We start from the raw sequence: 9426 nt of genomic DNA, 5'->3' as shown, positions 1-9426 counted from the left end.
AATGTTGGTCAGGCTGGTCTTGAACTCCTGACCTCGTGATCCGCACGCCTCGGCCTCCCAAAGTGTTGGGATTACAGGCGTGAGCCACCGCGCCCGGCCTCAGGATGCATCTTAAACTCATTATTTTTGATGCTTGCCTTGCAGCTGAATAAATACCTCTTTAGGATATGTGACAATTGAATTGGCTTCGATTTTGAAATATGTCCTGGACTTAGAGCCTGCTTTTGTTCATACACACTGGTTCCTTCGAAATATAAATTTGTAAAGTCAATGTAAAACTGAAACTTCAAAAGTCAATTTTCATTGCTGCTCAGTTTTGCATTTCAATATCAAATTTTATTTACAGTGAGTTACGTGAGTAAACAATGGATTACACGGCTTAAACATCTAAGTATGTATGGGTTTGGATTTTAAGTAATTTACATTATTCTTTTCCAAGTTGATTGTTGTACTGGGCTAATTATTTCCTTCAGAATTCCACTAATAAATCACAGATTCTCAATGCTGGTATTCCATTGCTTTATTATTCAATGGCACCCTTTTCTAGTTTTGGTTTTGCAAACCAGGGGAGTATTTAAAGTAAATTTTCAGAATCCCTTTTGGAGCTTTTGGCTCAGACTAGGCTCCTTGGAACTCTAGTGCTTTGGGAGTTCTGCTACTGCTGCATTACCAAAAGTAGCTTCTTTCTATTTCGTTTGGGTTTTGTAGGGCTCTCCTGAGGCAGAGAACTGGGAGAAGGGAAAGAGCTCATCGGTTTGTTTGAAGGCCGGCGGGCTGTGCAGGCAGCTTTTCCCAGACTTTCCCAGCTCCGGCTTTTCACGCATACCAGAAGAGCCGCTTTTTTCCTCCAGTGATTGAAACCATCTGGACTGCAGGGGGGTCACGTGTGTATGAGAAAATGACATAAAGTTTCAGACCCCGTTGTGCTTTGCTCCGGACCCAGACAACTCTTGGTCGGTTGGTGCGGAGGTGAGGGCCGTCCAGTTTGGGGGCCAACTTCTCGTCCCGGCTGCTCCCGGCCCCCGCCTTCCTCACCCCTGTCCCCCACCCTCCCTCGCACACTCTCGGCGCGGCTTCCTCTCTCCCTCCGGCGCCTCCGAGCGCTCCTCTCCGCCCGGCTCCAGCAGCCCACCCTCTCGGTCTTGGGTGGAGGCGAACATCCTCCACGCCCCCTCCACTCAAATCTGCGCTCCCTCCCCTCTCTCTCCCTGCAGTCCGGTCGCAGCCCTGGGCGCGGATGCCTGCCTGCTGCCCGCCCTCCCTGCAGGAGCGGCTCCTCTTCCGGGCCGCGCGGCTCCCGGCGAGACCCAGTCAAGGCGCCGCGCCCGGCCCGGCTGGGGAGCGCAGAGGTAAGCGCCTCCGGGCCGGGTGGCCCCGGTTCCCGCGTGCCGCGCCGGGTCCCGCCCCTGCCCTCCCAGCCCTTTTCCCGCTACTCCCGACTCCCGGCCCCGGCGACGGTGTCCAGCTCCGTGAGTACGCGCGTGGGGGTCGCCGCAGGCGCGGAGGAGCGGGGCCGGTGGGATCCGCCCTCCCGGCCGGTCAGTAGCGGCCGGTTCTGCTTTCCGGCCCGGCGGGGCCGCGCGGTTGGGGGTGGGGAACCTCGGCGAGGGTCGGGTGGTGAAGAGCTGCCTGTTGCAGAGCAGAGACCCGACCTCGGGACGCCCTGGGAGCCGGCTCTGCGCCCCGCATGCCCCTCGGCGGCGGTATTCGAGCTCCTATCTCGAGCTGTTGCAGTTTGTATGCAGGCTCCTTGAAGAACGCGCGCACACGCATATACACAGCACACACACATATACACACAGCACACACATACACACGCACAACACACGCAGACACACACACACGGAACTCAAACAAAGGAAAATTAACTTTGCACGCTATTACTGCAACAAGTTAAACTGTGTTTATTTGTGAACCGTTCATTTTTTTGCCCTTGTTCAGACGCTCGCTAAGTATTCAAGGGTCCACACTGTAGTCAACGTTTATGGCACCTTATCCAAGAATTTCGCAACTGAGTAGAATTCAAGAGACAGTGTTTCCATGTGTTTCTAAAGAGGGCTTATTGCATTTTCCTGGGATCTTTATATGAAGGTAGTTGGTGATTACTTGAATATGAATAAAACAACTTCACTAAGTGAGAAAATTTGCCTTAGTACTGCCTTAGTCCAGCTCTTGCTTTTTTCCCCAACCAGGTGTTTCTGCTTTTTGGATAGCAGGGTCTTGGGAATGGTGAAGAGGTCATTATCCCATCTGCAAGACTGTTCAGCAACCTCTTAGCTGCACACACTTTAACTGGCCGCTTTAGGATGGGACCACGGGGTTAAAACCCAAAGGGCTGCATTATTTGTTTTGTTTTAATATTTTTCAGAAGGTGAATTCCTTAATTGATTTTTTTTGGCAGAATTAGGGGTTCCTAAAGAATCATAGTGTAGGTTCCAGAAAGCTAATCCAAGATAGAGACTGAATTGTTAACAGTCTGTCTCCCTTGCTGAATTAAGGACAGCACAAGGCCAGAATTCAAGAAGAGCCTGTTGAACGGATCAGGTGAAGGCTTCTTAAATTCTGCTGGTCTGGCAGAGAGTTCCCAGGTGACTAACATAGGTTTAACCCTCCTTTTTATTTATCTGGCAAATATTTTTTATTTAAACATTTCTTTTTCTTTTCTTATTTATTTATTTATTTATTTGAGAGGGAGTCTCTCTCTGTCCCCCGGGCTGGAGGGAAATGGTGCAATCTCGGATCACTGCATCCCCCACCTCCCAGGTTCAAGTGATTCTCCTGCCTCAGCCTCCCGAGTAGATGGGATTATAGGTGCTTGCCACCACATCCAGCTAATTTTTGTATTTTTGGTAGAGATAGGGTTTCCCCGTGTTGGCCAGGCTGGACTCAAACTCCTGAGTTCGGGTGATCCACCCAACTCAACCTCCCAAAGTGCTGGAATTACAGGTGTGAGCCACTGAGCCCAGCCTATCTGGCAAATATTACCTTTGGAAAAACTCCCCAAGATATGGGGGAAGAAAAATTGTTCAAGTGTATGTATGGGAAGTGTTACTATCCCCTATTTGGGCCAGAAGGGCACCCATTTTTGGTAGACAACTCCAAGGCAACTCTTATCTTCAGAGTATTTTTTACTGAATGGCTAGATTGGTTTGGCTTGGTAATTTGGAAAACCCTTGCTCTTGAGTTTGTGGACTCCTTGGGGAAAGAGGATTGGCACATAAGTGAAGGATGATTTCAGATCAGTTGGCTTAGAACAGGAGTGTCCAATCTTTTGGCTTCCCTGGGTCACCCTGGAAGAACAAGAATTGTCTTGGGCCGCACGTAAAATACATTAACGCTAAGGATATCTGATGAGCTTCAAAAAGTGAAATTGCAAGCAATTCTCATAATATTTTTTAAAAAGTTTACAAATTTGTGTTGGGCCACACTCAAAGCCATCCTGGGCAGCCCAGCCGCAGGTTGGACAAACTTGGCTTAGAATCTAAGAATTACAAAGCTCTAGGAGAAAATGATTCTGAGGCAGGGAGGTTTCATAGAAGAGAGGAAGGCCTTGAAGCAAAGTATGCTTCTGAAACTGGTGGAGAGTTGCTGGGGAAAAGCTTTCAAGAGAATGGAGAGCAGACCGTTTGGACTGCTGGACCTAGAGAGAAAAGTAATAGTCAGCATCTGCTCTATGTCAACTGCCAGCTCTCTTTTTCATCCATCAGCGTGGTGACATAGGTATGGTTGCTCTTGTTATAAAGATGAGGGAATTATTGTTTTAAAAAGTGAAGATAAAAAAGATACCTAACCGGTCGGGCGCGGTGGGTCAAGCCGGTAATCCCAGCACTTTGGGAGGCCGAGGCGGGTGGATCACGAGGTCAAGAGATCGAGACCATCCTGGTCAACATGGTGAAACCCCGTCTCTACTAAAAATACAAAAACATTAGCTGGGCATGGTGGTGCGTGCCTGTAATCCCAGCTACTCAGGAGGCTGAGGCAGGAGAATTGCCTGAACTCAGGAGGCGGAGGTTGCGGTGAGCTGAGATTGCGCCATTGCACTCCAGCCTGGGTAACATGAGTGAAACTCCGTCTCAAAAAAAAAAAAAAAAAAGATACCTAACCTTCTCAGGATGACACAGTGGTAAAGTGGCAGAGCCGGAATTCCAATGCCTGGCTCTCAGACTAATGTGGGTGCTTTCACAGCTGCCTTCTCCAAAGAGCAGTGGGAGGTCCAGTGGAAGCTGGACTGTGGTCAGCTTGAGTTCTGGCTCAAGGGTTGGAACTTGACCCTATGGACATTGTCTAGGTTTTAAAGATTTTCGAGAAAAGGAGCTGTGGGTAAAGCAGTTATTTTAGAAGATGAAGGCGACATCTATGTACAGTAATGTGACATGCTCATCACAAGTTGTGTGCTAGTCATTGTTCCCAGTTAGGAGGTTACAAAGTGAATGTAGCCAAGATACCTGGGTGTTTCAATTCCTGTCTCACTTACCGTACCCTGCAGTGAGTAGCGTGGTTCACTGGGTAAAGAACTAGTTGTAGTGACCACGGGGCTGCTCTGGATCAGAAAGGGCACACGCTGAAATGGAATGTGTATGTGGATCAGCGCCACTGCTGCTTTGCCTGTATGTTCCCCCATGTTTTGCAATGCTTTGTTTTTTTTCTTTCACAACTACCCTGAGAGGTAGATCAGTGTTGTAATTTGTTTAAATGCTTTTTCTCGCCCTAAACATCTTACATTAGTTGATGTGCCTTTTCCCCTCATACTCTCTTATTTCTTAAAAATGCTGAATTTTGGCCATGTATTGTGGCTCACACTTGTAATCCCAGCATTTTGGGAGGTAGAGGCGGGTAGATTGCTTGACCTCAGGAGTTCGGGACCAGCCCGGGCAACATGGTAAAACCCCGTCTCTAGAAAAAATGAAAAAATTAATCATATGTGGTGGTGTGTGCCTGTGGTCCTAACTATTCAGGAGGCTAAGGTGTGAGGATCAATCATTTGAGCCCAGGAGGTTGAAGCTGCAGTGAGCTGTGATCACACCACTGCACTGCAGCCTGGGTGACAGAGTGAGACCTTGTCTCAAAAAAAAAAAAAAAAAAAAAGAAACTGATTTTTAAAACTTGGTACTAGTAAGGTAAAAGTCAATTTAGATTACCTTTCTTAATTATGAGACAGACTAACAGAAAATGTACATTTATTTCACTTTTTGTTTTGGAGGAAAAACAGGAGGCCTTTGTAGAGTTCCTGTGTGGGGATTTAGAAGGGATAAGAAAGCCAGGATTTAGAGCTGTGCAGAGGCCTTCCTATCCCTCCACATTTCTTACCAGTTAATTGTATTGCTCATGTATATAGCTTAAGGAGCTCACAAGGACATCGGACAGTCACATTTATAGCCAGGCCCGTTGATTCTCAGCAGATAATGGGCTCAGGAAGGGCAGCAGTGGGTGGAGACATTTTACTAGAATTAGTCTGCCACTTTGAATACAATCTGGATTTCTTGCTATTCCTTGTGCAACTCGTACGCCTTTTCCTCTGAACTTATTAGTCCTCTGGAGACTTGGTTGTTTGGCCAGGGAATATCCCATGGCAGGAGGGCTCACTAAGGAGGGGCAGCTGACAGGCAGAAAAATGAAGTTTGTCAACTAAAGTTTTCTTTTAATTAATATTAGAGTCACCCATGGTTTTTTGTCAAATAAAAAATATGAAACCAAAATATGATTTCAGTTCTCCACATCCATTTTTACCTTTAAGACCGTCTCATATGTTGGAAAACTTGCCCTACCTAATGGGTCATTGATAGGTGAAATTATCACCAGCACCTCTAAATGGGTTAGGATATGACTCAGCTTGGGTTTTGACCTCTGAGGAATGTGACCCCTCTTAGTGTAGAGGATTTATAGTAGAAAAACTTGGATTAAATAAACCATTTATTCAGAAGTTCCTGGAATTTGATGTTTCTCTTCAAACATCTTTGAGCGCAGGTTTTCTAGTTCTAGACCAGGGTAATCCCTTAGGGCCAGACAGAGGTGGTCACACCCTGGTTAGTACCTTGGTTCCTTCTCCCAGTTTGTATTTTGTATCACCTGAAAGTCATTTTATTTTCTCTGCAGCCGCTGGTTATAGGTTACGTGGTCATTCCTCCGGAGAATGGCAAAGCTCATTGTTAGTTGGGGATCATTTGGTATGTGTTCCTGGGAGAATGCTCTTGAGCCTAGTTTTGAGAGTTGGGACCTCAAAAAGAGACTTTGGGAACGCTCTTATTTAAATGTCAGAAATATTTGGTTGCATTTTTGATGCATTTCTTGCACAGTTAATGTTTTTATATATGTATTTGGCATTTTAATAATTTAAGAAAATGGTGATTTAGGTTATCTAAGATACCTAAAAGCTTAGAAAAACAGGACTATAATATCCTCTTTAAAAATACTCTAAATTTTTTTTTTTTTTTTTTTTTTTTGAGACGGAGTTTCGCTCTTGTTACCCAGGCTGGAGTGCAATGGCGCGATCTCGGCTCACCGCAACCTCCGCCTCCTGGGTTCAGGCAATTCTCCTGCCTCAGCCTCCTGAGTAGCTGGGATTACAGGCACACGCCACCATGCCCAGCTGAATTTTTGTATTTTTAGTAGAGACGGGGTTTCACCATGTTGACCAGGATGGTCTTGATCTCTTGACCTCGTGATCCACCCGCCTCGGCCTCCCAAAGTGCTGGGATTACAGGCTTGAGCCACCGCGCCCGGCCTCTAAATTTTTTTTATTGGGAATGACATTTGGATAATTTCTGGGAACTGGAATATCCCTTTCATACTCAGATATAATCTCCTAGTATGATAGAACCTTCAAATATCCTTAAATCTTTCTGAGGAGATTTAATCTCTCTCAAAGAACTTTCACAGTTTCCCTGGGAAACACTTTCTAAGGAAGGTTTCCAGGTTGATGATCACAGGTTATCTCCTTGTAGTTAGCCTAAGTTTTCTTTTAATGTCTCTTACTTTTACTGTTTTCCTATCCCTCTTCAATGCACAGATGTTCACAGAGTGAACAAATTGTCTTTCCTGGACTCCAAAGGCAGCTACCAAATATACAGACTGTCCCATCTGTACTCATCCTTCCCTTCCCTTCCTCTGGCTAAGCAGGCTGAGATTTTACTCTTTTGTTTACCAGTCTCTTTAGACCTATGATTATCCTTGTTCTTTGTGTTTTGTTTTATGCAGGAAGTTCATATCAGATATGTTGGCCATTAGAGCTTTCAAATTGGAAGGAACCTTTTGGAGTAAAACATATATGTATTTTTCTATTAGCATAAGCAATTGTGGAATATATGTAAGCTCTGGAGATTATCTTTTAAAAAAAGTTATCATCAAAAGAATTTTGCTCAAGTTCTTTAATGGCTTAAGAAGAATTCAGCCCTTGCAAGACTGCACTAAAAGTAACAGATTAGCCCAATTAAGGCCTTTCTGGAAGTGTGGGAATCATTTGTTTAAACTGGAATGTAGGATCTCCATACAAATGTGATAGAAATAATCTTGCAAAAGTAATTGCGGTTAAAAAAAAAAAAAAGAAATATCTGCTTAACCCTTTGTTAGTAGCATACGAAATAAGCCCTTTTTTATGGGCCTATTAATGGTAAAAGGTCATAGTGATTAGAACATGCTGGGAATTTGTCCCTGTTTGTTAATGTTTTGGAAACTCCTTTGAGTAGGCAAGGGTCACTTTGGGTGGCTTTTTGTCTTTCTTTGATGTGAAGTTGGGATCTTGGATGTTAGTTTAGCTAAGAAGTTTGAATCTAGATATTTGTGAATTTTTTCGCTCTTCCTCCGTTCTTCCTTTTGGTGGCGACTAACTAGAGTGGGTTAGAGAGAGTGCCTTTAATCAGAGTCAGTGTCCTGAGCCTGTCAGACACTGGTGTCTGGGAAGTGCTCTGTATCACTATCATTTATACACTTTGCCTTCCTTGTGTCCAACAGTTTTTGAATATCTTCTGTTGAAAAAGCACTGGGGTGTGTTCACGCATCTGTTTATTCTCTTATTACCTTTCTTCAGTGAATGTGCTCAGTGAACATGCTTAATGTTAGGTGTTTAATGAATCAATGAATGGATGAAGTTAAGAAATTAAGAGGCCGGGTCCTGTGGCTCACGCCTATAATCCCAGCACTTTGGGAGGCCAAAGTGGGAGGATTGCTTTAGGCCAGGAGTTTGAGACCTGCCTGGGCAACGTAGTGAGACTCTGTCTCTATGAAAAAATACAAAAATTAGCTGAGTATGGTGGTGTGTATCTATGGTCCCAGCTAAATAGGGGCTGAGATGGGAGGATTGCTTGAGCCTGGGAGGTCAAGGCGGCAGGGAGCTGAGACTGTGTCACTGCACTCCCCCTGGGTGATAGAGTAAGACCCTGTCTGAAAACAATAACAACAAAAGAAATTCTGTGGGAAATTAATTTTGGATATGAATGTTGGGTACCGCCTGATCCAAATATTGCTATTGGGAAGCGACTGTTTTTACATCACTCTGGTCTCTGCTCTGGGTGCAGAGATGACCTCTGATAAGGCTCAACATGTGGGGATATATTTTCTAGTGAGTAAACAGGGCCTAGTCAGTTATTTTTTCTATTAGTCATGTTGGATTACATTTACTGTTGCTGGGAACTCCAGTTAGCATAATATCCCCTTGAATTAGGAAGTGCCATTCAATAGCTGTCTTTCTCTAGGACTGTCTGGAGAAGATTTTCTTGAAAGTCTGGTCTTGCCTCTTGAGCCAGGGATGGGTAGATTCTAAGTACTTAGACCCAAAAGGCTTCTTCCACTGGAACCAAGTCCCAGGGGAATGGAAGTTCTCTTGAAAATTGTATAATTGTATGGGAGGGGAATCAGAGCCTTGTACTCTTTAGTAGTCGCCAGAATCTGTACACAGAGACCTAGAGATAAAGAAAACCCAACTTGCAAATGAATATTTGGTGCTATGGGTTAGCATGGAAAAAAATGGCACTTAAGGTCAAAGTGTATTTAATTGAATCCTTCATGTCCAGTTAATCAGCAATATCAGTTGTGAGGATTCTGTTTTGCTATTTTTTCCCCCGTCTGTATATTGACAGGTGATTCTTTTGAATTAGAATAGCACTCGGGACCACAGTGTTTGCATAGAAAGTGCCATAAGAGTTACGGGGCGTGGGTAGAGGCCACTTTATTTCTTGTTTCAGAGGGCCGTGTAAAAATTTTTTTTAATTAATTAATTAATTTATTTTTAGAGACGGGACCCCATGTGTTTCCCAGGCTGGTCTCAAGCTCCCAGGCTCAAGTGATCCTCCCACCTTTGCCTCTCAAAATGGTAGGATTATAGATGGACCATTTTTAAAACCTCCATAAGCAGTTCAGTGATCAGAATTAGCTACTAATAGCTCTGCCAAAAGGTATTGGCAAAATAACATCTAGCAGCGTTTGTCTATTTTA

General features: G+C 44.6%; 1 protein-coding gene across 2 annotated transcripts in view; it reads left to right on the top strand.

The window, feature by feature from the left end:
- The first annotated feature begins 883 nt into the window (after positions 1-883).
- The window catches only part of DENND2B (DENN domain containing 2B), a 182262-nt gene continuing 173719 nt past the window's right edge, over positions 884-9426 (top strand). The window contains exons 1-2 of one of the 2 annotated variants that reach the window (XM_032240680.1): positions 884-969; positions 1215-1349. The gene's annotated coding sequence lies outside the window, so the exon portion shown is untranslated. Of the gene's footprint in view, positions 970-1214; positions 1350-1406; positions 1470-9426 lie in introns of those variants that run through there. The other variant, XM_032240682.1, reaches the window with a different exon arrangement.

Source organism: Sapajus apella, unplaced genomic scaffold (genome assembly GCF_009761245.1).
Source record: "Sapajus apella isolate SASKATOON/1434 unplaced genomic scaffold, GSC_monkey_1.0 scaffold47, whole genome shotgun sequence".
In the NCBI taxonomy this organism is placed as follows: Eukaryota; Metazoa; Chordata; class Mammalia; order Primates; family Cebidae; genus Sapajus; species Sapajus apella.
This window is presented reverse-complemented; position numbering and strand designations above follow the sequence as displayed.